The sequence below is a fragment of the Tachyglossus aculeatus genome, chromosome 3 (assembly GCF_015852505.1).
Source record: "Tachyglossus aculeatus isolate mTacAcu1 chromosome 3, mTacAcu1.pri, whole genome shotgun sequence".
Lineage (NCBI taxonomy): Eukaryota > Metazoa > Chordata > Mammalia > Monotremata > Tachyglossidae > Tachyglossus > Tachyglossus aculeatus.
The window spans coordinates 97,356,140-97,363,212 of NC_052068.1; positions in this window are offsets into that span (position 1 = coordinate 97,356,140).

Here is a 7,073-nt window from a genome sequence, read left to right on the forward strand (position 1 = left end):
ATGGGGGAAGATAGAAAATAATCAGGTTGGACACAGTCCCTAACCCCCTTGGTGCTCACAGTTGGGGAGGAGGTGGTGGGGTGGCTGGAAAATAGATATTGAATTCCCATATCAATTGAATCCCTAAAGAAGACAGACAGTAGTATAAAAAAAATTACAGAAATGTACCTATGTTCTTTGGGGCTGGGAGAAGGAATAAATTAAGGGAAGAAGTCAGGGTGATGCAGAAGGGACTGGGAGAAGAGGAACAGAGAGCTTAGTCAGGGAAGGCCTCATAGAGGATATGTGCCTTCAATAAGACTTTGAAGTGGGGTAGTGTAGTTGTCTGTCAGATTTGCGAAGGAAGGGCATTGCAGACCAGAGGTAGGATGTGGATGAGGGGTCAGCAGTGAGATAGATGAGAATAAGGTACAGTGAGAAGGTTGGCATTAGAGGAGAGAAGTGTGCTTGCTGAGTAGGAGAGTAGTGAGGAGAGGGGGCACAGTGATTGAGTGCTTTAGAGACCATGGTGAGGGGTTTTTGTTTGATGTGGAGGTGGGTGGGAAAACCACTGAAGTTTTTTGAGCAGTGGGAAAACATGTCTTTAACTTTTTTGTAGGAAAATAATTCAGGTAGCAGAGTAAAGTATGGACTGGAGTGGGGAGAGACAGGAGGCTGGGAGGTCAGCAAGGAGGCTGATACATTAATGAAGATTGGGTAGGATAAGTGATTCTATTACTCCTTCAATTGTATTTACTGAGCACTTACTGTGTGTAGAGCCCTGTACTAAGTCCATGGGAAATGCAATTCAGCAACAGAGATAATCCTTGCCCACAACGGGCTCAAGGTCTTAAAGGGGGGAAATGGACATGAAACCAAGTAAACAGGCATCAGTAGCATCATTATAAATAAATAGAATTATAGACATGTACATATCATTAATAAAAATTCATAGATTTATAATTATTAATATGTACAGATACACAAGTGCTGTGGGATGGGGGGATAGAGCAAAGGGAGCGAGTCAGGGCAGTGGGGAGGGGAGAAGGAGCAGAGGAAAAGGGGTCTTACCACCAAAATAACTCAACCTATCGTAAAAGCACACCTTTACGAATGCTTAAAAAGTTAGTCTACCTTGATCAGTAGTTTAAAATCAAGAAGAGGAAGGGGTGAGTATTAATATGGTAGCAGTTTGGATGGAGAAGAAAGGTTGGATTTTAGTGATGTTGTGAATGTGGAACCGACAGGATTTAGTAAGGGATTAGAACCAAGATCCTCTGACTCTCAGGCTTATGATTTTTCCACTAGGCCAAACTGTTTCCCAAGGTGCAATCCAAACGTCTAATCTCCTGCATCCTCTCAAATGCCACCCCTCCACTTACACATTGGACTACATTCCTTCGCACTTTATAAAGACTCTCACCCCTTCTCTCCTTCCCTCCTTAACAGTCATCTTCACCCAGTCACCTACACCCACTATCTCAAATTCCTCTCCTCCAACTTTCTCCTGGACCCCTTCCAATCTGGCTTCTATCCCCTCCACTTCACTGAAACCGCCCTCTCAAAGGTCAACAGTGACCTCCTTCTTGCCAAATCCAACAGCTCCTACTCCATCCTAATTCTCCTAGACCTGTCAGCTGCCTTTGACACTGTGGCCCACCCCGCTCTCCTGGATCCGTAATCCAACCTTGGCTTCACTGATTCTGTCCTCTCCTGGTTTCCCTCATATCTTAGAACAGTGGTTTGCACATAGTAAGCGCTTAATAAATGCCATTATTATTGTTACATCTCTGGCCATTCATTGTCAGTCTCCTTCTTGGGCTCTTCCTCTCCCTCCCATCCCATAACTGTGGGGGTCCCTCAAGGTCCCTCAAGGTTCAGTTCTTGGTCCCCTTCTATTCTCCATCTACACTCATTCCTTTGGAGAACTGATTCACTCCCGTGGCTTCCGCTACCATCTTTATGAGGATAATACCCAAATCTACCTCTCCTCCCCTGAACTCTCCCTCTCTCCAGGCTCACATCTCTTCCTACCTTCAAGATATCTCTACTTGGATGTACTGCCATCACCTCAAACTGAATATGTCCAAAATAGAGCTCTTTATCTTCCCTCTTAGACCCTGTCCTCTCCCACACGACCCTCCTTTCCATCTCACAAACCCATAATCTTGGCGTGATCCTTGACTCCGCTCTCTCATTCAACCCACATGTCCAATCTGTCACCAAATCCTGTCGGTCTCACCGACATCACTAAAATCTGCCCTTTCCTCTCCATCAAAACCACTGCCACGTTAGAACAATCATTTATCCTATGCTGCCTAGATCAGTGCTTCAACTTCCTTTCTGACCTCACAACCTCCTGCCTCTCCTCACTTCAGTCCATGCTTCACTCGCCTGCCCAGATTATCTTTCCACAGAAATGTTGTCTTTCTACAGGGGGGCATCTCCCCCCTCTCCTCTGAAGTCTCCAGTGGTTGCCTATCCACCTCTGTATCAAACAAAATCTCGTCACCATTGGCTTTAAAGCTCTCCATTACCTAGCCCCCTCCTACCTCATCTCCTTTCTCTCCTTCTACACCCTAGCCCACACACTTCACTTCTCTGGTGCTGACCTTCTCACTGTGACTTGATCTTGACTGTCTCACCTCCAACCTCTGGCCCATGTCCTACCTCTGGCCTGGAATGCCTTCCCTCCTCAAATCTGCCAGACAATTACTCCCACCCCCTTCAAAGCCTTATTGAAGGCACATCTTAATAAATGCCATCATTATTATTATCTCCTCCAAAAGACCTCCCCAAACTAAGCCCCACTTTTCCTCATCTTCCACTCCCTTCCATATCACCCTGACTCACTCCCTTTGCTCTTCCCCTCTCTTCCCACCCCACAGCATTTATGTATATATCTGTAATTTTATTCATTTATATTGATGTCTGTTTACTTGTATTGATGTCTGTCCTGCCCACAACCCCCAGTGTGAGCTCACTGAGGGCAGGGATTGTCTCTCTTTATTGCTGTATTGTACTTTCCCAAGCACTTAGTCCAGGGCTCTGCACACAGTAGGCACTCAATAAATATGATTGAATTAATGTTGATTCACTTCAATAAATCAGTCATATTTATTGAACTCTTGAAGTGTCCAATGTCCATCAATAACCTCAAGCTGAACACCACACTTTAAGTGGCATATCTTTTGGAGATCTAATTTCTGGTCCTTTCCTGTACCTAATCAGGAATCTTCTCTGACTCTTCAAAAGGTAGATGTCGTTGTTCATCTATCTTAAGGAGGTTTTCTGAGCCTAATCATGAGCCTAATCATGAGCATAAACAACTGGCCGTTGTTGAGCTCTGCTGCCATGAAATGTACTGAAACTTTGCAACCAGAACTAATGTGCGCATTTTCAGACCACAATACTGTCTTTGAAAAGGCAAAAAAAATGTAGGTGAAAGTGCAATTCCCCTCTAGACTGTAAGCTTGTTGTGGGGTGGAAATTTTGTGTTTACCAATTCTGTTACATTGTACTCTCCCAAGCTTTTAGCACAGTGCTCTGAACACAATAAGTGCTCAATAGATACTACTGATTGATTAATTAAGTACTATGTGGGAGAATCATTTAGAAGATTCTGGAAAGGGATATTCTTCTCAGAAATAAACAATCCACCCAGTCACAATCAGTAAAACACTTGTTTTGGTTTGGGGCTGCAATTAAACTATAATATTCACTCTCAAAGAAGATACAGGCATGTGCAGCATTATAACAGCAAGCACTTCATCCAGGCAAAGCAGACCAAATGCTTCCCTGGAAAAACTTTGCCAAAAACCATGTGAAATGAAGCAAATGTGTTTTCATCATTGAAGCCATCCATTGCATGCAGAAACTGGAATTCTCTCCCGGGTTTGAGGGTGGGCTTTGAATGAAAAATTAAATTGCTATTTTCACCTCGGTCCCGCACCGCTCTTGGGACTGTAATTCTTCTCTCAGAGTCGCACTGATGGGCCTTCAAAATTTGGGCTAATTTATGCATCTGAGAAAAGCTGCCAACAGCTTCCACACTCTGGGCAAAATTCTTCCCTTGGATCTGTTGTACAGATCGCAGATCATCAGTGTGAATCTCTACTGGCTGTTTTACATTGATTGGCCCAAATTCTGCTTTCTGCAGCACTTGTGTTGGCCCCAGTAGCATCACTAAGATTTGCCTCTGTGGGCTAGAGCCTCGTCCATCTGCATTAGTCCCAATGTGTCCCATTCTGCCCTCAGTCGCTTTTTCACACTAACAAGGCCAAATCCTTCCATCAGCAATTCCTCACCAACTCCAATTCCTCAACTCCCCACTCCACTGGCGGGGAAGTTCTGACACTAATCAGGGAGGGAAAATGAGACTTGAAATTGGGTAAATGAGGGAGCATTTGACCCAGGCATGCTAATGGAAATTTATCAGTTCTTCAAAAAATAAATCAGTTATGAGGCATGGTCCATTCCTGGGATAGGCAATCTTTAAAAAAAGCTAGGGAGATACAGAAAAATTCATAGACCTTGTCCCATGAGATATTATAAAATAGGTAGGCATGGAGTTGAATTGCTAAGGAGAGTTTAATGCAAAAGGTTGCTAAGGTAATTTACACTCTTGAGTCTTTTCAGTTATCCAGTTCATAGGGAGGTGACTAGCAGTAAGGGTGGAGACATGATTCAGGTAAATCAATACTCAAATACCAAAGTATAGAAAGGAAAATCATGGTAATGCTGTCATTCTTGAGACCTTTAGATTGAGTTTGGAATCAAAGAGCTGGATTAGGTCTTTTAATCACCGCCCCCCCACCCCCGGCCCCGACTGGATTAGCAGTTGTATCTAAACCAGCTTCATTCAAGTGAAGTTGTTAAGTGTAGAAAAATGATTATTTAAAAATATATTTTTACCTTTTCAAAAGTAAAAGGCACTGTTTTTAGGGATTTTGCAGGTAGAACTTGGTGAAAAAATTGTAACCAAATTTTTAGAAGAATGGACTTTATTTCCAGACTCTGACTCTGAACAGAGCTGATGAAGCATGTTAATTTCCTGAGGGCCAAATGACCAGAAACAGCTGGATTGTGCAACTGGTTCAAATGCTTACCATGGGAACTTAGGAGGCTGAGACAATTGTCAATCATGTTATAAAACTTTATTGAGCATCTGCACTTACGAGGGAGTCAGAGCCCAGTGGGGTTGATCTCTGATGCCCAAAATCACCCATCAGAGGAGTGTGCCTCCAAATCCAGTCCTGTTCTGATGGAGGAAGCCTCTGGCCCAATGACTTTACCCTATCTGCTACTTTCCATATCCCATAAAGCTATTCTGTTCCCTCCAAATGCTATTCCATGCCCTTAAAAGTTTCATTTCTGATCCCATTCCTTCTGAACATTGGAAAAGGAGGGAAGGGGTTGTCTGTTATGCAGACTGAAATGGGTCAGGGTCTTTCATGGCAAAACAAAACAAAGCAACAAAAAAAGACCTATTCAGTCTTCCTGAACTCCATGGAAAGTGAGTAGTAAATGGTAACCACTTAACTAGTAGGCTATGATGGTGATGGTTAATCACTTACTATGTGTCCAGCATTGTAGATACAAGCTAATCAGGTTAAACACCTCTGTCCCATATGGGGCTCACAGTCTTACTCCCCATTTTACAGATGAGGTAATTGAGGCACAGATAAATTCAGTGACTTGCCCAAGGTCAAACAACAGACAAGTGGAAGAGCTGGGATTAGAACCCAGGTCCATCTGACTCCCAGGCCCATGCTTTATCCACTAGGCCATGCTGCTTCTCTAGGCCATGCTGCTTCCCGTTCAACAGTTATCCTGAGAACTGAGGAAAGAAAGAGGCTGAGAATACCCTGAAGTTCCCAGAGAATTTACAGCATTAAAAAGAGGAAGATAATCAGTTTGTGGCTCCCTTTCACTGGTAAGCTACAATTTTCTCCTCACACAGTTCCCCTTCCCTACCTTTAAGCACCTAGTATAGTGGGTCGTTAGTCTGGTTTTATACTTAGCAGACTGTTTATCAGATGACCTGCTCCTCCCTAGTAAAGATACAACCAGGAGGTAACATGGTCTAATGGAAAGCATATACACCAGAAGTCCAGAAACCTGGGTTCTGGGTTAGTGGGATTGACCACTAGCCATCTATGTGGGTTTGAGCAAATAACTTTATGTCTCTATGCCTCAGTTTCCTCCTCTGAAAAATAAGGATAAAATACTTGCCATCCCTCTGGGAACCCTGTGTGGGACAGGTATTTGTATCTAATGTGATTATTTTGTACCTACCCCAATGCTTAACGGAGTGCTTGGCACACAGTAGGCATTTAACAAACACCTTCATTATTACACAACACTGAGCCAGCTTATGTCTGATATTTTTACGTTGCTCTCCTGACTTGAATTCCTCTGTATACGTCCACAGTCCATGTTGAATCATTCTCTCCTGAGTGTTTAGTACAGTGCTCTGTACAATTAAACACTCAATAAATACTATTGATTCATTGACTGAATGAGACTTGGGAAGGAAATGCTAAGTCTCTGGAGTAAATTGGTGGGATACTGTCACTGAATCCCCAAGAAAAAATGCTTTCAGTTCCAGAGGACTTGGCCAAACTGCTACAAAATTTTGCATATGCAGTCAATTTGTTATGCTATATAGGTAGAGTAATGTATGAAACATGGAGGTGGTGTCCACGAGGGCTATCGGGAGCCACTCTAACCAGGTACTTACAATACTAACACCATCATGTTCAGGGTGGTGGGAATTCCTCCCTGGGGGCTATTTTTTTTATTGGTCTTGTCCCCTAGGGAGAGTAAGGTACTGTCTCTGCTTACTCCAGTCCATACTTCACTCTACTGCCAGCATCATTTTTCCACAAAAATGTTCATTCCCTGTTTCCCCACTCCTCAAAAACCTCCAACTCCATATCACACAGAAAGTTCCTACCACCAGTTTTAAAGCACTCAATCACCTTGCCCCCTGCTACTCATCTTCCTACATTCTTTCTACAACTCAGCCCACATACTTCTCTCCTCTATTGCCAATCTACTCTCTGTACTCTGATCTCATCTATCTCGCCACT